We start from the raw sequence: 23,233 nt of genomic DNA, 5'->3' as shown, positions 1-23,233 counted from the left end.
TTCGTATTGAGCGTGGAAGATACTGTCCTCCATTTAAAATGGGCAAGGCAGGTGGCAAGGGACGGGGAACTGGACGTGATGGTAATGGCGCATGCAGAGGCCGAGGACAAGGCCGTGGGCAAGCTGAAATTGTGCCACAACAAACACCAACATCTTCTCGCCTGACCTTCCTGTCCCAATTTCTAGGGGACCGCAGCATATCACTATTGAACCTAGAGCAGTGTCAAAAAGTTGTTGGTTGGATAGCGAATAATGCTTCCTGTCACTTAGCCACCACCACCCTGTCTTCCACACCGTCAAGTCTCAGTAGCCATGAGTCTGGACCGCATATTCCTCACCCTGATCCTCCTTCCTCCCACCATGCCGAGTACCCAGAGGCAACTGATCCCACACTTGGACACTATGAATAGCTGTTCACTTTTCCATTTATATAGTCGGGCCTCTCGCCCGATCCACTTGAAGTGGGGCAAGAGGAGATCGCGTGTAGCGATGCCCAAATATTTGAGCAGCCACAGGTCACACGAAGGCGACGGTGGGAAAGTGTCACAAGAGGTGGACGATGATGAGACAAAATTGACAGAAAGTCAGGAGGAGGACCAGGGTGCGGAAGTGGAAGACGAAGTGGTGGATGATATAGTAACTGACCCAACCTGGCAGGAGGACATGCAGAGCGAGTAGAGCAGCACACAGGGGGAGGGAGGCAGATCACCCCAACAGGCAGGAAGAAGCAGTGTGGTGGCCGCAGACAGAAGGCAGGCAACGTTCCCCGGAACACCAACACAAAGGAAGTTGCCAGTACAACTGTTAGGTCTTCCCGAGTCTGATTGTTTTTTAAAGACTCTGCCAATAACCCCAAACAGGCCATTTTCACCACCTGCCAGGCAGCATCAGCAGGGGTGGCAAAACGACCAGCCTGACCACTACCAGCATGATCAGGCACATGGCAGCAAAGCACCCGACTTTGTGGGCCGAACCCCAGGGTCCAGGAACAGTGTCTGCGGGTGGCACCATTGCTTCTTCCGCTGTTGTGCATGCAAGCCAATCCCCTGTCCATGGAGCATGCAAAAATGCCTCCTGTCCTGCACCTGTTATTGCACACTCTCAAGTAGCAGCATCAGGAAGCACGTCCATGTCCTTGTCCAAGCGCAGAGTTCAGTTGTCCATACCCCAGTCCTTGGAATGCAAGCGCAAATATGCAGCCAACGCCCCATAGGCCACACTACTAAATTCTGACATTTCATGACTACTTGCGCTCAAAATGTTGCCTTTTAGGCTCGTGGAGACGGAAGCATTCCGCAACCTGATGGCGGCGGCCATCCCTCGGTACTCAGTCCCCAGCCGCCACTATTTCTCCCAATGTGCCGTCCCCCCATTACACAAGCACGTGTCCCAAAACATTAGCTGTGCTCTCAACAAGGCAGTTACCGGTAAAGTCCACCTAACCACGGACACGTGGACAAGTGCTTGTGGGCAGGGACAGTATAACTCGCTGACAGCACACTGGGTTAACATAGTGGAAGCTGGGACCCAGTCGGACCTTGGGACGGAACACGTCCTCCCGACGCCAAGGATTGCGGGCCCTAGATCAATCAGGGTTGCCCCCATGGTCTACAGCTCCTGCACCTCATCCTCCTCAGCCTCCTCCTCCTCTTCAGCCTCCATCTCCGAAATGACCACATCAGTCAAAAGCTGGAAGCACTGCAGCACTGCCTCGGCCAAGGGGCAACAGGCTGTGCTGAAGCTAATATGCTTAGGTGACAAACCGCACAATGCTGAAGAGTTGTGGACAGCTCTGAAAGAGCAGGCAGATCTGTGGCTCACACCGCTGAACCTACAGCCAGACATGGTCATGTGTGACAATGGCCGGAATCTGGTGGCAGCTCTGAGGCGAGGCGAGCTCACACACGTACCATGCCTGGCCCATGTGCTTAACCTCGTGGTTCAGCGGTCTCTCAAATCCTACCTGGAGCTTCCGGATATGCTTGTTAAAGTACACCGCCTGTTTGCACATTTTAGAAAGTCAGCTACAGCTTCCGCCACCCTTGAAGTGTTTCAGCAGTGTTTGCAACTTCCGGCTCACAGACTGGTGTGTGATGTCCCCACACATTGGAACTCTACACTGCAGATGTTGGGAAGGATTTGTGAGCAGAAGATGGCAGTTGTTGAGTACCAGCATCAACATGGCCGTCGGTATTCAGTTCAGACTCCACACATAAGACCTCAGGAGTGGACATGGATGTCAGACATATGTACCATCCTCCAAAACTTTGAGGACTCCACCAAGATGGTGAGCGGCGATGACGCCATAATTAGCATCACCATCCCGCTTCTCTGTCTTCTGAAACGCTCTCTGCTCACAATCAAAGAGGATGCATTGGAGGCGGAGCACAAGGAACCATACAGGGTGATTACACACAGCCAAGCCTCATCTCAACCCAACGTGGATTGGGTGACAATGAGGAAGAGGAGAAGGAGGAGGAAGGAAAGGAGCTAGTTTCATGCACTATAGACGGTACTGCCTGCACAGCTGTCATACCGTCTGTTCAGCGTGGATGGTCAGAGGACAGAGAGGAGGAGGAGGAGAAGGAGACCATGGTCAGTCATCCTCTTGGTGAGGACATGGAAGTCTTGCCTGTTAGTAGTCTGGCACGCATGGCTGAGTTTATGTTACGGTGCCTTTCCCATGACCCTCGCGTTCTCAAAATTTTGGGTGACAGTCATTACTGGTTGGTGACACTTCTAGACCCACGCTACAAGGAGAACTTTATATCTCTTATTCCTGAGGCGGACAGGTCTACAAAAATGGGGCCCTTGTTGCGGAACTATTAAAAAAATTCCTATCTGAAAACGCTGGCGGCAGAGGGCACACTTCATTGGACAACCAAGGAGTACAGGCGACAGAGACACAACTTCAATCCAGCAGAGGCAGGGGAACACTGTCAAAGTTCTGGAAGAGTTTTCTCAGACCCTCCCATCACACAGGCCGTGAGGTGCGGGGTACTCTCACAAGGAGTGCAAAGTAAGGGAAGATGCTGAGGGAGTACCTTGCTGACCGTACCAATGTCCGCTGTGATTTCTCTGTGCCTTATAATTATTGGGTATCCAAGCTGGATACGTGGAATGAACTGGCTCTCTATGCCTTGGAGGTCCTGGCCTGCCCTGCCGCCAGCGTTTTATCAGAGCGGGTTTTTAGTGCCACTGGTGGAATTATAACTGAGAAGTGCATCCACCTGTCAACTGAAAATGCTGACAGTCTGACTCTTATAAAAATGAACAAGGGCTGTATTGGGCAAGACTTCTCAACACCACCGAATGATAGCAGCGTAACAAACTCCAATCCAGTGTCTTTTCTTGAGAGGTGTATTTCCATGCACCTTTTCACACCCACACATGGGTATACGCTTCCTGATTTTGTCTATTTGCCCTTGTCCTCCTCCTTCTCCTCATCCTCCACCACCATATCACCAGGGTGACCGTGGTCCGTGATGCAACACCCACATAATTTTTTTAAAGGGTGTTAATGATGCCGGTGAAAATTTTTTTTTATACACTATGTTCATGTATACCCACAAGGGTAAATGTTTATCAGCCCATACACTTAGTGCATGGGCATTACAAGTATAGGAGGCCCGATCCTTTCCAATGGGAACATTTTTTTAATGAGACCCTCCTCCACGTCTCTTCCAATGGGCTTTGAAGTGCCTCCAAATTTTTGGCAGTCCTTGCATTCACTGCATAGGCCAGCACTATGGGAGACTCTTTACTTTCTAATGGGAATTTGTCATTACTGTGGCCCTTCTCTGTGTGTCTTTAAATTCTTAGTGGGGTTTTTCCTAAAATTGGCCAGCCGCTGGATTCACTGCATAACCTATAACTGTAAAGCAGACCCTCTTCTTTCTAATAGGAACATGTCGTACCTTGTTACTGTGGCCCTGCTCTGTGTGTCTTTAAATTCTAGAGGGGTTTTTCCTAAAATTGGTCAGCCATTGGACTCAATGCATACCTATAACTGTACAGCAGACCCTTTCCTTTCTAATGGGAACATGTCGTACCTTGCTACTGTGGCCCTGCTCTGTGTGTCTTTAAATTCTTAGTGGGGTTTTTCCTAAAATTAGTCAGCCGTTGGGCTCACTGCATACCCTATAATTGTATAGCAGACTCTCTCCTTTCCAATGGAAACATGTCGTACTTGTTACTGTGGCCCTGCTCCGTGTGTCTTTAAATTCTTAGTAGGGTTTTTCCTAAAATTGGTCAGCCGTTGGACTCACTGCATAATCTATAACTGTATAGCAGACTCTCTCCTTTCTAATGGGAACATGTCGTACTTGTTACTGTGGCCCTGCTCTATGTGTCTTTAAATTCTTAGTGGGGTTTTTCCTAAAATTGGTCAGCCGCTGGACTCACTGCATACCCTATAACTGTAAAGCAGACCCTCTTCTTTCTAATAGGAACATGTCGTACCTTGTTACTGTGGCCTTGCTCTATGTGTCTTTAAATTCTTAGTGGGTCTTTTCCCAAATTTTGGCAGCCCTTGCAGTCACAGCATGGGCATTACCACTATAAGAGACTCGCTCCTTTATAATGGGAACATTTTTTTTACTGAGACCCTCCTCTATATCTCTTCAAAGGCGTATTGGGTTGAGTTCAAATTTTTGGCAGCCCTTGCAGTCACTGGATACGCAATAACAGTATAGGAGACGCACTTTTTAATAATGGAACAACAAAGCATAGCTGACTTATGGCTCTCTAACAATAGCTATGGCCGACTGCTGGCCTTTTAAGAATAGTAAGGGCCGTCTGATGTCCCTGTAAAAATAGGCTTTATGACATTCAGAGTCCCTCCATCATAAATAAAAAAGGATGTGTCTGATGATGTGTCACACACCACATTGCCAGATAAGGTTGTAAAATGTTAAAATGACATTTACCGGTGAATGCATTTGTCTTAAAAAATAACGTAAAAAATACGAAACAATAGGATCTTTCTTATGTATAAAAAACAGCGTCACCAATTTAACCTCAATGTAATCACATTTTTCAGCCCATGCACCTCCTCCTGCATCTCCGAAATGATCACACTAGTCACAAGCTGACAGCACTGCTGCACTGCCTTGGCCAAGCGGCAACTGGCTGTGCTGAAGATAACATGCTTAATGCTTAATTGACAAACCGCCCAGCGCTGCAGAGTTGTTGAAAGCTGTAACACAGCAGCCTGATCTGTGGCTCTCACCGGTGAACATACAGCCAGGCATGGTCGTGTGTGACAATGGGCAGAACCTGGTGATGGAGAAATGACAGCCGGGGTAGATACGGTTTCCCTCTATGCCAGTCCTTTCACCGAGCTGAAAAATATGGCTGTGGTGAAATACAACTCCCACTGAGAAGCTGTTTCAGATTGAAAAACATTGTGTCAACCAGAGGATTTTATTCTGAGGGCTAACCTTTCTTCCCCGCTCAAGAGCCCCATAGCAGCTGCAAAGTTAGCGCTATCATGAACTCTCCTGAGGTAAAAACCAAGGCACACCAGAGGATTTTCTGGTGGGATCTACCAACCCTGCTGAGAAGCAGCCCTGGTTAAGAAAAGTGTGTGGGAAGGTTCCCGGACCCTCTATGGCTGCTTTTTTACTGAGGAGGAAACACATGCAAACACGGGAAGAACATACAAAGTCCTTGCAGATGTTGTCCTTGCTGGGATTTGAACCCAGGATCCCAGCGCTGCAAGGCTTCAGTGCTAACCACTGATCCAATGTGCTTCCGTTTACCCTCTAATATCTAACAGGCTGGAGAAACTTGCACCTACTGCCACTCTATCTTCAGCTCCTTTGTGAGAAAATGTATTTGGGAAGCCACTCAGTCTACCAAATAAAATTCCTGAGAAGGAAATTGGGGATGGCTTCGCTACTGGTACTGGGGTCAGTGCTAATACCATGGTGTTGTACCATAGTTTGCTGGAAATATTCCAGGCTAATAGGAGGCAAGCAAATTCCCACAGAAAAGTACCAGCAGTAATGTTCAGGCCACATTTCAAGTGCAAGCAGCTTTAGAGAACTTCCTGGAAGAAATGACACGCAGAGTACATACGGTTTCCCTCTATGCCAGTCCTTTCACTGAGCTAAATACAACTCACAGCCAAAAAAGTTGTGGACTGGCTCTGTACAGTCCCTGGCCACATTCACCTGTTCATTTGTTTGTGGTTAGGCAGTCCTTCCCAGAAAGTGCACTGGGGAGGGCACGGGTAATGTTGTGGGACCCGTGCTTGTGGAAAGCGGAGGCGATACCGGGAAATATAGTGACGGCTGGGGACCGAGTATGGACACCCGGCCGCTGCCGGCATGAGGTTGTAAAAAGCTTCCGCCTCCACGAGTTTAAAAGGCCATATTTCAAATGCAAAGTGCTGCCCAGAAATCTGGCAGTTTAGTGTTGCGGCCTATGGGTGGGTGGGTGGCTGGCTGCATACTTGTGCTTGCATTCCAAATAACAGAAAACTAAGCAGATGGTGGCCTCTAGCATCATCATGGCCTCACCTGGGCACCATGAACTCTCCTGAAGGAGAAGCCAGGGCCCGCCCCGTGTTGAGCCACCCCCGTAGTGTTTGAGTTCGGTTCGTTTAACACCCGTATGTTCGCCGAACTGTTCGTCGAACACCTTCGAACACCGTTAAAACCAATGGCAGGCAAACAAAACACATAGAAACACATAGAAAACACCTTCAAAGGTGTCCAAAAGCTAACAAACTGCTCAGAAGACACAACTAACACATGGAAAAGTGACAAGTACATATAGTCATGCGAAAAGAAAAGAGGTGGAGGAGTAAAAGGAGGGGGAGACACAGATATAGGCATGTCATGCCCTTCTAAAACCAAAAAAGTGTGAAGCCGACACGGCTAGTCTGTTCCTGCCCGTGCGACCTCCGTGTCGCCGGGTTTGTGCCAGAGCTGCGGTGGACCCTGACGGCCAGCCCCCCTCTCCCAATACTGGTGCCTGTCCGCTGGTGGGTCGAGCGAGCCCCCCTGTGGTGGAGGCAGGTCTAAGCTTTTTAATTTAAATTGTCTCTCTAATTTGAATGAATACACTTTAAATCCTTTTACAAGGATCTATTGGAGGGCAAGTCGCATGTCAGCAGCCGCGTAATTCCAGCTCCAGTAGCGTCCATTAAAGCTGCTGCAGTTAAAAAGCTTTTATAAGGATCGAGCTCGGCGGTCCACCGCAAGGCGTCCTACCGCCAGTCCCAGCCCCTATGCCTTGGGGTGCCTCCTGATGCTCTTCACTGAGTATCCCGGGGTCCCGAAGCATTTCCTTTGGAAAAATGAAGTGTCCAAACTACAGGTGGTGTAGCTTGCTTAACAGCTGGGATAATCCGCTGACTAGCAGACACTGCTACTAGGCACAAAGTATTTCCTGGGCTAGATGCAGTTAAAAATTTGTAATTAGATACTCTCGTTGGATGCTGAGAAAGCATTCCATAGAGTCTCCTGGCACGCCATATATTATTCTCTTAAAAAGCTTGGGGTAGGGGTTTAGGGGACCCTTTTATAGCCAAAATCACGGCCCTGTATCGCAATACATCACCTAGGCTGAAGATAAATGGAACTGTAGCACCCCGAGGGCTCGGTTGCTACAGAGGCATTGCACCTCACCCAGAGGTGTGATATCTCACTCTCAGGTAAGGATGGAGTGTGGATCAGGACCCCGATACCTGCATGCATTACACCACATTGCCGTGGGGCAGGGCGACCAATATGCCCCTGAGATGGGCACGACAGTCCCTGTCCCTGGCTGGAGTGGGGGGAGGGAACACTGAGGAAGGGGAACCCTGTAGTGCAGGAGCAGGGAGAAAGCAGTTCCTGGGTGCATTGAGAAGGGAGTATAAAAGGTGGGCACCATCTTAGTTCAGTGCAGAGAAGTCTGAGCAGAAGTGACAGGGAGCAGGGGCTCTGCATGAGCTCTGCTCTGGAGGCAGGCCTAGTAACAGAGGCCTAGGTCTGGAAGAGGGATAAGGAAGAAAGAGGAGAGGAGAAGGCTACAGGAACGAAGGGATCCCAGGGGTGCAGACGGGCGAGTCGCCACCGCACGCCCGAATCCACCTGCGTGGAGAAGTCAGGCCAAAGGGGGAGACCGGTCCCCGAAACTAGTGGAGGCAGGAAACGACTCTCAGCTAGAAACCGGAGGCTGTGACATTTTATGTGGCGCAGCCCCTCGCTACACCCGCTAGGAAGGCACCACATAGGGTCAAGGAAACTGGCGCCAAGTTTACCAAGAGGAGGCCCGAGGCAGCCGGACAGAAGGGTTGGTAAGAAAGGCCAGACAAAGGACACACAAAGGGGGTCCTGTGAAGCGCTCCAAAGTTATCTGGGAGTTGTCTGAGCCCCTCACCTGGTGAGCACAGTACGACATGGGCAGCCATTACCTGCAGAAGTGGTCTGGATAATAAGAACTGTGAGTAAAGGCCCTGGACTGCATCACTGACTCCGTGTCGTTACTGCTGCTGCCCTGCACCATTACCCCCATCCTCCGCATACACTGCCCTGAGGCTATACTCCTCCCGTGGGGAGTTATACTACGCTCTGCTGCACCCACATTACCAGCCTCAGCGGTCTGCCCTGCAGCGGCGGTTCACTCAGACCGCAATCCATGGGTGGCTTAGTCGGACATTTAAACATCAAAACCACATAAATAGTTCCGCCACTGGTTTGACCGCCCTGAGCCACGGAACCGGGTCGCCGCCACGGAGACTACAACCACCAGCATCCACCAAAAAGGGTCCGGCTCCGGGTGTCCCAAGGCCCAGGGGGCACGTCAGAACATTTTCATCACCTTTCATAATCACCAATGGGACAAGGCAGGGATGTCCTCTGTCCCCTCTCTTATACATCCTAGTGACGGAGCACCTGCTCTCATCAACTCGCCAATATTAGGTGGATTGAGGTGGGAGGCACCGAGTACAAGTGCTCTGCATTTGCTGATGATGTCCTAGTATATATCACTCAATCACATATATCCATCCCTGCTGTTATGGCTGAAATAGATCACTTTGTTACATGGTCAAATTTTAAAATCAATGCAGCGAAGTCTGAGGCCCTCGATGTCGCCCTCCCCAAATCCATACAGGATTCCATCCAGTCCAACTTTCCCTTTGCCTGGCCCTCACAGGGTATCAAATACTTAGGAATTCCTATTCATAGAGACCTCTCCCATCTATGTTATCTTAATTTTGGGCCCTTTATTGAACAACTCCATACAGACCACGGTTGGCAAGTTAGAACTGTAAGATTCACTACGTGAACCACTGGTGTTTTGTGGAAAAGCACATGTACACTGTGTTCCAAATTATTATGCAAAAAGTGTTTAGGAGTGATAAGGGAAGAATTTGTTTGTTTGTCAGTTAAACTCATTGATGGTGATGTGTGTCAGGGCTCTTTATATCACTGTAAGCAATTGCAGACACCTGTGCTAATTAGTTTGGCAGGTGTGTCCAATGAAAGGCAAGACTACTTAAGAAGGCTGTCCTACATTATTAAGCAGCCTACATTTTCTGCAAAAATGGGAAAGAAAAAGGATGTGTCGGCTGCTGAGAAGCCACAAATTGCGGAGTGTTTAGGTCAAGGCATGACTACAATCAACATTGCCAAGACACTTCATCCTGATCATCGCACAATCAAGAAGTATGTAGCTGATTCACAGTACACACGTGTGCGTGCTGATAAGGGAAAATTGAGGACTCTTTCCTACAGGCAATTACGTCAGGTTAAAAGAGCAACGGCAAAAAAGCCTTGTCATAGCAGCAAACAAGTTTTTGAAGCTGCTGGTGCCTCCAACGTCCCCCGAACAACAAGATGCAGAGTCCTTCAGAGGTATGTAGCTGTGCGCAAGCCATCCTGTAGACCTCCTCTATCCACTACACACAAGCAGAAACGGCTCCAGTGGGCCAAACAATACATGAAGACTGACTTCAAAACTGTTTTGTTCACCGATGAGTGCCGTGCAACGCTCGATGGTCCAGATGGATGGAGTGGAGGATGGCTGGTTGATGGACACCCCACGCAAACACGGCTACAGCGCCAACAAGGAGGAGGTGGAGTAATGTTTTGGGCTGGAATCATGCGGAGAGAGATTGTCGGCCCCTTTTGGATCCCTGAAGGGGTAAAGATGAACTCCATAATGTATGTGGAGTTTCTCAAACAGCACTTCCTGCCATGGTTCAAGAAGAAGAACCGTGTATTCCACAGCAAGATCATTTTCATGCATGATAATGCACCGTCTCATGCTGCACATAACACATCTGCATCTCTGGCTGATATGGGCATAAAAGGGGACAAACTTATGGTGTGACCCCCATGCTCCCCTGACCTCAACCCCATTCAGAACCTCTGGAGCATCATCAAAAGGAGTGTCTATGATGGCAGGAGTCAGTTCACATCTAAGCAACAGCTCTGGGAGGGTATTCTGTCCTCATGCAAAACAATTGAAGCAGAAACCATCCAAAACCTGACAAATTCAATGGACGAGAGAGTTCAGAAGCTCCTTTCGAACAAGGGGTCCTATGTGCAAATGTAACATCACCTAGAATAAAGTTTTGAGTTGAAAACTGTTTGATTTCAGTTTGTAATAACCTGCTAATGCTTATAATTTCAAAAATGACCATTTTTTTGTTCTTTATTAAAATGAAAAGGTTGATCGAAGAGTGTGGGAGTTCTAAGAGTGTGGCAACCCAGTAGTCAGGATTACTTCGAATTCTGATTATCTGAGGGTCATGTTGCAGTTAGTGCAGCAAGAAGACACTCATGTGTCTTGCGCATCCAGGAGCACCAAGTCCCTGTTGTGTTGGTGGCGAGGTAACAATCATGCTTCCTTCCTCTGTCCTCTCCCCCCAACCTCGCACAACAGAAATGTGATCAAGGTCTCCCTCATCTGATGAGTCTTCCATCAGTTCGTCCTCCACTTCTTCCTGGGCTCCTGCACCTTCCTCACTAGTTTGTCTGCTACCATGCGCCCTGGTAAAACCATCTCCCCCACCCTCACATGCCTGCCGCCTTGGTGCTGCCGACCGTCTGGACCTTGCAGATGTTAGCCCTTCCGCATACAACTCCTCCTCCTCTACCTCCTCCACCTCCTCTTGTGCCACCACCTGACTCCGAATTCTGTTTAACATGTGCTCCAGCATGTAAATCACCGGAATAGTCATGCTGATAAAGGCATCGTCAGCACTAAACATCTTCGTCGCCATTTCAAAACTGTGCAGAAGGGTGCATAGGTCCCTGATCTGAGACCACTCCTCCAGCGTGATTTGCCCCACCTCTGGATCTCGTTGGCCCAGGCTATACGTCAGAACGTATTGCACCAGGGCTTGTCGGTGCTGCCACAGTCGCTGCAACACGTGCAGAGTTGAATTCCACCGGGTAGGCACATCGCATTTTAGCCGGTGAAGTGGCAGGCCCAACGACTTCTGTAGAGATGTAAGTCGCTGAGCTGCGGGATGCGAATGGTGGAAGTGAGCACACCGCGACAGTGCCCTCTGCAGAAGACCATCTAGTCCGGGATAGTGGGCTAAAAATTGCTGGACAACCAGGTTCAACACATGAGCCATACAAGGCACGTGTGTGACATTGCCCCGGCGAAGGGCCGCACCCAGGTTTGCAGCATTGTCGCACACGGCCTTCCCTGGTTTCAGGTCCAGTGGAGACAACCATTCATGAAACTGGTTCTCCAGAGCTGACCACAACTCCTCAGCTGTGTGACTCACATTTCCCAGACTTTTCAAAGTAAAAACTGCCTGATGAAGTTGAGCCCTGCTGCCAGCATAGTAAGGAGGTGTGCAGGATCCCTTCTGCGCAGTTAGAAAGCTTGTGGCATGACCAGACAGGCTTTGGGTGCAGGTGGAGGACCGAGAGGAGGTTGAGGAGGCAGAAGCAGTGGAGGAACTTTGAGATAAAGAGGATTGACGCACAACTCGTGGGGACGGCAAGACTTGGACAGCAGCCCCTTGTCCTGCTGTCACCATAGTTACCCAGTGCCCAGTCAGCGACATGTAACGCCCCTGTCCATGCCTACTCGTCCAAGTGTCTGTGGTGAAATGCACCCTGTCACACACAGAGTTTCTCAAAGAAGCAGTGATGTTGTGTGCGACATGCTGGTGGAGCGCAGGCACACCTTTCTTTGAGAAGTAGTGCCGACTGGACATCTGGTACTGGGGCACTGCGACGGACATAAGGTCTCGAAAATCCTCTGTGTCCACCAGGCGGAAAGGAAGCATTTCTGCAGCCAAGAGCTTGCAGATGGTGAAATTCAACCTCTTAGCTTTCTCATGGCTAGGAGGAAATGGTCTTTTACTTGTCCACATCTGAGGGACCAAGGGCTGGCTGTTGTGCTTAGACGGGGTTGAGAAGGGTGTCCACGGCAAACTGCCGGTCTGTGAGGAAGATGCTGGCGGACATGTTAGGTTGCCTTGATCCAAAGGTGGTGCTATCGATGTCGGACAGCGCTCAACACCAGCTGGTGTTACCACCTCCAAAGAAAATGATGACCTGCCAATCACGCTGGCTGTTGCGGGTAAAGAGGTGACAGGTCTGCGTCCCAAAACAGGTGTGACTGCTGTCCGCCCAGGCACAGACAATGAAGAAGCTGCGGATAGACAAGATGTGGCAGACGGTGGTTGGCCCGGCCGGCTAGGCCGCATTGTAGCACAGTGAGCTTCCCACTGCAACTTATGCTTCATGTCCATGTGCCGGTTCATGCATGAAGTACTCAAACTATGTATTTTTTGGCCTCTACTTAGCTTTTGCTGACAAATGTTACAGATAACACGAGTTGGGTCATCTTTATCGATCTGAAAAAATGCCCAGGCTATGCAAGGCTTAACACCCATGCGACCTGAAGAGCCACCATGACTTGTGGTCAGAGGCAGAGTTGTGTTTGAGGATTGAGTTGTTGACATGCTTCCAGTACTACGTCTCTGTCCAGGAAGGCGCAACCTGACCTCGTCGTCACTAGCATCCTTCTCCACCTCCTCTGCTGACCTCATCTCTTGGCTGACTGTGGGTTGACAGTAAGTGGGATCTCCAACCTCATCATCATCACCCTGTGTGTTATCACACCCGTCGTCCTCAGTGCCAACCTGTTCCTGCCCTGACAAAAAACTAAAGTTGTCGCTCCGATCAGGTATTTGAGTATCATCATCGTCTTCCTCATTGTCTCCACCAACTGGAGTTACAGTTTGGGAACGAGGGTCTACATTATGGTCAGAACCTTCTGCGTCTGGTTCTGGATCCGACTCATAAAGATTCTGGGCATCAGTGCAGATCATTTCCTCTTCTGGATTCACACAAGCTCTGGATCTGACCTCTGATTCTCAGGCTATAGTATGAATAAACAGCTCTGCAGACTCAACCATCTGTTCTACCCCATACTCAGATGGGCAGCTGGAGACTTGGGAGCTGTGAGGAAGCAAGTGCAATTGGGGTGACACCTCTGAGGACTGGAGTATTTGTGATGTTGAAGTTGAGGTGGAGGAGAGCCCACTTAAAGGAGCACTTGATATCCGTTGAAGCACCTGCTGTTTTTGTGCCTCATCTGGAATTTGTAGCGATTGGCGTGGCCGTAAGAAAGGGATCTTATCACATTGTCCGCTAAAAGAAGTAGACATTTTAGTTTGGCTGGAAGATGGTCTTTCTTCTGCAGATGTTACTGTTGCTTTAACACCTACCCCACGGACACAACCTTTTTTCCCCTTCCCAACACGCCTATTCCCCTTTCCACCAGCAGCAGGCCTTTTTCCACACATTTTGTTGGTTAACTAATTCACAACTCTGGAGTTGTTTGCACAAAAAAACAATGGATGGGAACCGAGCAGAGCTGAGTGGCCAAACTGTGGTACTAGGCCAAAAGTATTGGCTGGGTTAGATGCAGATAAAAATTATATTGAATTTGCAACCTGATGGAGGTCAGTATAGATGGACTAATAGAACAAGTCCCACACACTGCTACAAGCAGAAATAATTTTTCAGAGCTAGATGCAGAAAAAAATTATATTGAATTTGCAACCTGATGGAGGTCAGTATAGATGGACTAATAGAACAAGTCCCACACACTGCTAGAAGCTTAAATATTTTTTCAGAGCTAGATGCAGAAAAAAATTATATTGAATTTGCAACCTGATGGAGGTCAGTATAGATGGACTAATAGAACAAGTCCCACACACTGCTACAAGCTGAAATATTTTCTCAGAGCTAGATGCAGGTAAAAGTTATTTTTAATTTGCAACCTGGTGGAGGTTAGTTTACTGTAGATGGACTAATAGACCAAGTCCCACACACTGCTAGAAGCCTAAATATTTTTTCAGAGCTAGATGCAGAAACAAATTATATTGAGTTTGCAACCTGATGGAGGTTAGTATAGATGCAATAATAGACCAAGTCCCACACACTGATAGAAGCCTAAATATTTTTTCAGAGCTAGATGCAGAAAAAAATTATATTGAATTTGCAACCTGATGGAGGTCAGTATAGATGTACTAATAGAACAAGTCCCACAACCTGCTAGAAGCTGAAATATTTTTTCAGAGCTAGATGTAGAAAAAAATTATATTGAATTTGTAACCTGATGGAGGTCAGTATAGATGGACTAATAGAACAAGTCCCACACACTGCTAGAAGCCTAAATATTTTTTCAGAGCTAGATGCAGAAAAAAATTATAGTGAATTTGCAACCTGATGGAGGTCAGTATAGATGGACTAATAGAACAAGTCCCATACACTGCTAGAAGCTGAAATATTTTTTCAGAGCTAGATGCAGAAAAAAATTATATTGAATTTGCAACCTGATGGAGGTCAGTATAGATGGACTAATAGAACAAGTCCCACACACTGCTAGAAGCCTAAATATTTTTTCAGAGCTAGATGCAGATAAAAATTATTTTCAATTTGCAACCTGGTGGAGGTTAGTATAGATGGACTAATAGAACAAGTCCCACACACTGCTAGAAGCCTAAATATTTTTTCAGAGCTAGATGCAGAAAAAAATTATATTGAATTTGCAACCTGATGGAGGTTAGTATAGATGTGACTCGCCCCCTGGGCCGTGGGGCACTCGGATCCGGGCAATTAGGGAAACGGTGGGAGTAGTAGTGGCAACCCGGTTCCGTGACTCAGGGTGGTCAGGCCAGTGGTAGTCCGTTATGTGCTATTGATAATGTCCGACTACGCCACCCGTGGATTTGCGGTCATTAGGTATCGCCGCTGCAAGGCAGACCGCTGGGGCTGATGAGGTGTGCAGCTGGGATGGTGTGACTCCCCACGGGAAGAGTGCGGCCCCAGGGCAGTGTAGTGGATGGTGGGAGTGATGGTGGTGAGAGTCCCAGTACCGGTAGTGCTGGAGGCGCGAAGAAGCACGCAGACAATAGGTTGCAGTCCAGGGTCTTTGCTGAAACAGGTAAACTGACCCATAAACAGTCCCGGCTAGGAGGGGACCTGGATGTCTGAGAGCAACGGGGAAATTGGCCCTGGTCAGGGTGAGGGTGTAGGCCTACCGTGCTTTCTGTGCTCCTTCTGGCTATCTCCACGTTATAGGGTAACAGCCCACGTTTCCGAGCTTTCCGTGTATTCTCGCCTGTATGGTCTGCGACATGGGTTCCTTTCTGCTCCTAGCCTTGTACGGCTTTACTGGTCCCTTCTGTTGTGGCAGAGCCTCCAGGCTTCTTAGGCCAAGGAATATACAGTCCCCTGCGAACTGGTTATCTGCTGGAGGATGTAGAATCCTCCCAGCCTCAGACACCAAAGTCTGGTAAAGTTTAGTCCGTTATCTGCCAAGACAGGCTCTCTTCGCCTCTTGTCTCTGGCTTGTGGCTCTCCTCCTGCCACACTTCCTCTTAGGTGCAGTGCAACTGTCTGTCCCTGCTCTGCTCTGGGACAAGTCTCAGTGCTGAGACAGGCCATCAAGTTCTCTCTAACCCTGCCCCCAGCACCAGCTTTTATAGGGGCAGCCTGCTCCCCCTACTGGCCTGAGACAGGAGGCATTGCATGCTAATGTTCCCCTGACTAGAGAACCTCCCCCTTGCTCTCAGACACAGCTTTATTTACACTTGTGGCATCCAGGCCAGGGTGACACATTCCCCCCTAGTAAAATTTAGTTCTTAGGGACTAAACAATAAACAAAGACAATATGCATAGCCATAAAAAATTAACAGACAGACGACGCACAGATTGAGTTCTTAAGGTCTCAGTGTGACCTGTGACCGGGTGTCCATATCACCAGCACAACGGGGAGCCTTAACCAGGTGAGGGTCTGTCCTACCCCAAGTCCTTTACAGTCTTAGTTCATTCCTTGGTTAGGCTCCCTACGCAGTCCATGCAAGGTCCCGGTTATAAAAAGTCCATAACCTTTGAGTCCTTACGGTAGCTGCAAGAAACTGAAACAGAGAATTACCAAACATGCATGTAACTTGGCAAACATTTTAACATTTGACAACAGGGTTATTTACAATTTTAGCGCGCTCTATATTCTCCAGCGAGCGGGTATCTGCCCCTTTGTGCTCCTGGTTGACCTACGTAGCCCACTGTCTGGTGGTGGACCAACCTGGCTTTCCCTACTAGCATTAGGGGTACAGCTACCAGCTGGGTGTACAGGTAGGGCAGGCAGCTGTCTGCGGGTTCTTTGGCTTACCGCAGGCATGGCAGGCTCACTGTCAGCAGAGGGTTGACTCTCCTGGGCTGCTGGTACAGGCTCTTCTGCCTCTGGAACCGCTTGCTCCTCTTCACCTTCCAGTTCTGGTGTTGGTTGTTGCTGTGCCGGTTGCAGGAAATGCAGGACAGGTACCACTATGGCATCATTTATGCGAGTCCAGGACTGAGGGAACTCTCCGAGAACGGTGCTGATCATTTCTTCCTTGTCCTCTGCGGGTTCAAAGTCACTCTGATCCTCTTCTGCACTACGGAGTTGCTCGGGGCACCTTTTGAGGTGGTCTCTAGAGATGACACTAGTGGTTTCTCCTCCGTCCTTGGTGATTACGCACACCTTTGGGTTGTCGTGGTCAGACTGCAGTACGGTGTAGGGTTCCCTTTCCCACTGGTCGTCCAACTTATGTAGCCTTCTCTTCCGCTTCAGGACTTGCTCACCACGTTCTAGGGGACCAGCAGGGGCATGTTGATTGAAGAGTTTTTCTTGCCTCTCTCTCACCTGGGCCAGGCTCTTCTCCGCACTCTCCTGTACCTTCTTGTACTGCAGTTGCCTTTCCGTATCCCAGTCCGCATCCGGGGAGGTGTCCTCAGGTATTAGGACTCCCATCTCCAGGTCTACGGGCAGCTTACCTGGTCTAGCTCGCATCAGGTAAGCCGGGGTGCAGTTTGTAGCATTCACCGGGATATTGTTGTATAGGTCTATCAGGTCCGGCAGTTTTTCTGGCCACAGGCTGCGTTCCTCCAGGGGCAACGTCTTCAGGAGATCAATGACTATATTGTTCATCTTCTCACACATCCCGTTGGTTTGGGGGTGGTAAGGCGTTGTACGAATCTTCTTACAGCCATAGAGGTTGCAGAACTCTTGGAAGATTTCAGCCTCGAACGCTGGACCCTGGTCTGTCAGGACCTGTTCCGGATACCCGTGTGGACGGCAGAAATATTGCTGGAAGGCTCTGGCCGCTGTTTGGGCTGTCAAGTCCTTTACCGGGACCACCACTAGAAAACGGGAATAGTGGTCCACGATTGTCAGGGCATAGATGTATCCGGACCGGCTGGGAGCCAATTTGACATGGTCCAGAGCTACCAGCTCAAGAGGCTGCGTGGTGACGATGGGCCTCAAGGGTGTCTTCTGGCTGGCATGGTCCTTCCTCCTCAGGTGACAAGGGCCACAGTCTCTGCACCACTTTTCTACAGCTCCTCTCATGCCGACCCAAAAGAACCTTCCTCTTAGCAGGAACTCCAGTTTCTTCCAACCGAAGTGTCCCGCTCGGTCATGGTAAGCCCCCAGGACCATAGCTGCATCCCGCCTTGGGACCACGACTTGCCAGGTCAGCTCGTGCGTCCGGTGGTTAACAATCCTTCTGCACAACTTGCCTTCGTAGAGGAACAGCTTGCTCTTCTCCTTCCATAGCTGCTTGGCTTCCTCTGGGGCATCTGGATCTAAGCGGGCGTCTTCCCGGGTCAGCAGATCTTTCACCAGGCGGACTGCAGGGTCACTATCTTGGGTCTCGGCCCAGCTGTGGTGAGGTAGGGGATTGATCATCACGGTTGTTAGATCCTCCTCCTTCACGCGGTGGGAGTATTGAGTGGCTCCATACCGGTGAAACGCGGGGAGTTCTACCTCCTCCAGCTCTTCTGGGTCTTCGTCACCTTCAGGTAAGTGAGGCATCCTCGATAGGGCGTCAGCGTTGGCATTGGTTTTGCCGGCCCGGTACTTGATCACGAAGTCATAGTTGGAGAGACGGGCCATCCACCGCTGTTCCAGGGCACCCAGTCTTGCATTGTCCAGGTGTGTCAATGGGTTGTTGTCCATGTACACGGTGAACTTTGCGGAGGCCAGGTAATGCTTGAAGCGTTCCATCACGGCCCATACCACCGCCAAGAATTCAAGCTTGAAGGAGCTGTAATTCTCCGGGTTCCTCTCGTAGGGCCTCAGCTTCCGACTGGCGTATGCGATCACCCGCTCTCTGCCCTGTTGGTCTTGGGACAGTACGGCCCCCAGTCCCACATTACTGGCGTCTGTGTGGAGAATGAAAGGCTGACCATAATCAGGGTAGGCCAGGATCTCATCCCCCGTGAGGGCCATCTTCAACTGGCGGAAGGACTCCTCTTCCGGTTTATCCCACTTGAAGGGTGGCTTTTGACTTCTGGACTTAGACTGTCCGATCAGGAGGTCCTGCATAGGAGCTGCCATCTTAGTGAACCCGGGGATGAACCTTCGGTAGTAGCCTACCAACCCGAGAAACTGTCTCACCTCTTTGATGTTCGAGGGGCTTGGCCAGCTCTTGATTGCCGTGACCTTGTCAGGGTCGGGGGCCACTCCTTCCGCGCTTACCACGTGCCCTAGGTACTGGACCTTTGGTTTCAGCAGGTGACACTTCGATGGTTTCACCTTCAGGCCGTAGCCTGCCAGGGCTTCGAACACCTCGGCCATGCGCTTTAGGTGGCCCTCGTAGGTCTTCGAATAGACGATCACGTCGTCCAGGTAAAGGAGGACCGTCTCAAAGTTTCGGTGCCCTAGACAGCATTCCATCAGCCGCTGGAAGGTCCTTGGTGCGTTTCAGAGCCCGAAAGGCATACAGTTGAATTCGTTCAGTCCCATCGGAGTGGTGAAGGCGGTCTTCTCCTTGTCAGCCTCTGCCACAGGAACCTGCCAGTACCCGCTAGTAAGGTCCAAAGTAGAAAAGAAGTTAGCTGATTTTAGTGCGGCTAAAGACTCCTCTATTCTAGGCAGCGGATATGCGTCTTTGTGAGTGATACGGTTGATTTGTCTATAGTCGACGCACATTCTCATGGTGCCATCTTTCTTTTTCACCAGAACCAAGGGGGCTGCTTCTTTCATTTCTCTTAGCATGTCCTTGGCGTTCTGATAATGTGCAGGGGGTACAGGTCTGTGCCTCTCTTTTATTGGTGGGTGGCTCCCGGTGGGGATGTGGTGTTCTATCCCCTTTACTCTGCCGAAGTCTAGCGGGTGCTTACTAAAGACTCTCTCGTACTCCTGAACCACCCGGTAGACTCCTTGTTTTTGGTGCAGGGGAGTGGAGTCAGCACCCACATGGAGTTTCTGGCACCAGTCCTCCTTTTGTTTCTGGGAGCCATTACCCTCCGCCTGTGGAGATGGAGGCAAGGGTTCCACGGCCCTGATAGCTTGGTGTTCGACAACAAACAGTTTGGCGAGTGTAGTGTACCTGGGTAAGTGTACTTCCCTCTCCCCAATGTTGAGGATGCGGACGGGCACCCTCCCATGAAGGACATCAAACACCCCCCGGGCTGTCAAAATGGTGGGCCTGCTGTCTGAGTACACGGGTTCTACCATGGCTTGGTAGTCTCTACCTCTCAACCCGATTGCAGTCCGACACCAGATCATCATTTCACTTTTGGGAGGCATGGAAATGGGGAATGGGTCACTCAGTCTTACGCTACCGATCTCACCACCAGACAGTTCTACCTGCTGCCGTCTCATCAGGGCTTTTATCTCCTTGTTGAGGACTCTCTGTTGGCTGGAACTAGCATTCACCGCCACCTGTTGTAGAATTACAATTACCTCTGAAAGACAATTTTCAATTATGTTAGTACCCACAGTTATTTTAGGGTGACTTTCACGTCGGTCAGTGTCCACAATAATCACTCCCTGTGCCGGTAGTTCAACTTTACCAATTTTAATGGTCATCTCCTTGAACCCCATCTGCGGCACGGGTAAGCCATTACTGGCGATGATGCTCAAGTTACTGTCTGGATACCGTGTGATATCAGCATCAGTCCAATACTGCTTAAAAAGTACATAAGGGATAGTGGTTACTTGCGACCCAGTATCCAGCAAGGCGCTCATGGGGATACCGTCCAGCACCACGGGTAAAACCGGGCGCCCCCCAACGTACTTATCACGCCAATTATAAGGGCCTGGTGATCTTATGCCTGGGGGTTGGCCCTCTGCCCCAGGTTGGACCCGTTTAAATTACAGTACCTGGAAATGTGTCCGGGCTGGTTGCATCGATGGCAAATGGGCTGTCCATCCTCTGCTTAGCGGTCTGTGGGCCTCCCTCGGAATGACGGGATCCTCCTCTGTCGACACCACGGGGCATTCTCCGGACTTGAAGCCAGCTCGATGGGTCTTGACGGGTCCACTTTGAACGCCTGGACGGTCCTGGTCAACGCCGCGACGCTCCTGGTCAGCTCCTGGACTTGGTGGTGCAGGTCTTTCGACGGGGCTTGGTTCAGGGCCTGTGCATCAGCCCCCACGGGGTCCATAGAGGAGGGCACCGCCTCCTGGTGGTAGGTGAGAGCAGGGCGCCGGGGGTTTATAGCGCCACTGGTTGCAGATTCACGGAGCACCCTTATGGCCCTGTCCTTAAATTGGGCAAAGGTCAGGTCAGGGTTCTGAAAGAACATGAGGCGCAGTTGGGCCCTGTGGGCGCTGGACAGCAGACCTTCTATGAATTGTTCTGTTAGCAGCTTATCCGTTTCCTGCACACTGCCAGGGTCAGTTTGTTGAATAGCCCTCAAGGCTTCCTGCAAATTTAGGGCATAGTCTCTGATGCTGTCCTGTGCCCGCTGCTTACATCCATAGAACCTCATTTTAATTTCAGCGGAGGTACGTGTGTCAAAGGTACCCCGCAGCCGGGCCAGAATACCCTTCACAGTCCTTTTCTCCTCAGTGGGCCATGATTTTACCTCCCTTTGGGCTGCGCCAGTTAACTGCCCTGCTAGTATGCTGACCTTCTGTTCCTCTGTCAGGGGGTAAACGTGGAACAAACTGTATAGCCTTTCCTTGAAGTCAGTTAGGGCATGGGGCTCCCCTGAGTATTTGGGCAGCCTGGCCACTCCAGGGATGTAGGGCAAGGAAAAGGGCATCACCGCTGCTGCAGCTGCGTTGGTGGTAGTGGGCGCCTCTGTGTCCAACATCTTCCTCCCCCCTAGTAAAGCGTGGCCTACCTTCCGACGATCCTCTTCTGTAGGCCGCGGCTCCACTGCTGCTGATATGGACGAGGACCTGGCGTCGTGTCCTGATGACGTCAGCGTCGCTGTCTCTCCCTTCCAGGACCTTGCGCAGCGTTGGTGCGTGGGGCGGAGCTTCGGATCTCGCGCGGTTTTGACGTTCATGCCCCTCTTCTTCCCGCGCGGCGTCCTGAAGATGGCATCCGATGGCGGGAATCGGCTCCGGATGGCGGGAAACTTCGCCACAGGTAAGATACAAAAGTCTTTTTCAGGCACGCAGTACCCGGTGGTTGCGGGCACGAAATCCTGCCGACTACGCCAAAGCTGACTCGCCCCCTGGGCCGTGGGGCACTCGGATCCGGGCAATTAGGGAAACGGTGGGAGTAGTAGTGGCAACCCGGTTCCGTGGCTCAGGGTGGTCAGGCCAGTGGTAGTCCGTTATGTGCTATTGATAATGTCTGACTACGCCACCCGTGGATTTGCGGTCATTAGGTACCGCCGCTGCAAGGCAGACCGCTGGGGCTGATGAGGTGTGCAGCTGGGATGGTGTGACTCCCCACGGGAAGAGTGCAGCCCCAGGGCAGTGTAGTGGATGGTGGGAGTGATGGTGGTGAGAGTCCCAGTACCGGTAGTGCTGGAGGCGCGAAGGAGCACACAGACAATAGGTTGCAGTCCAGGGTCTTTACTGAAACAGGTAAACTGACCCATAAACAGTCCCGGCTAGGAGGGGACCTGGATGTCTGAGAGCAACGGGGAAATTGGCCCTGGTCAGGGTGAGGGTGTAGGCCTACCGTGCTTTCTGTGCTCCTTCTGGCTATCTCCTCATTATAGGGTAACAGCCCACGTTTCCGAGCTTTCCGTGTATTCTCGCCTGTATGGTCTGCGACGTTGGTTCCTTTCTGCTCCCAGCCTTGTACGGCTTTACTGGTCCCTTCTGTTGTGGCAGAGCCTCCAGGCTTCTTAGGCCAAGGAATATACAGTCCCCTGCGAACTGGTTATCTGCTGGAGGATGTAGAATCCTCCCAGCCTCAGACACCAAAGTCTGGTAAAGTTTAGTCCGTTATCTGCCAAGACAGGCTCTCTTCGCCTCTTGTCTCTGGCTTGTGGCTCTCCTCCTGCCACACTTCCTCTTAGGTGCAGTGCAACTGTCTGTCCCTGCTCTGCTCTGGGACAAGTCTCAGTGCTGAGACAGGCCATCAAGTTCTTTCTAACCCTGCCCCCAGCACCAGCTTTTATAGGGGCAGCCTGCTCCCCCTACTGGCCTGAGACAGGAGGCATTGCATGCTAATGTTCCCCTGACTAGAGCACCTCCCCCTTGCTCTCAGACACAGCTTTATTTACACTTGTGGCATCCAGGCCAGGGTGACACAGATGGACTAATAGACCAAGTCCCACACACTGCTAGAAGCCTAAATATTTTTTCAGAGCTAGATGCAGAAAAAAATTATATTGAATTTGCAACCTGATGGAGGTCAGTATAGATGGATTAATAGAACAAGTCCCCCACACTGCTACAAGCTGAAATATTTTTTCAGAGCTAGATGCAGAAATAACTTATATTGAATTTGCAACCTGATGGAGGTCAGTATAGATGGACTAATAGAACAAGTCCCACACACTGCTAGAAGCCT

Source organism: Phyllobates terribilis, unplaced genomic scaffold, assembly GCF_046119375.1.
Source record: "Phyllobates terribilis strain yellow unplaced genomic scaffold, ASM4611937v1 Scaffold_2__4_contigs__length_985480577, whole genome shotgun sequence".
NCBI classification, from domain to species: domain Eukaryota; kingdom Metazoa; phylum Chordata; class Amphibia; order Anura; family Dendrobatidae; genus Phyllobates; species Phyllobates terribilis.
This window is presented reverse-complemented; position numbering follows the sequence as displayed.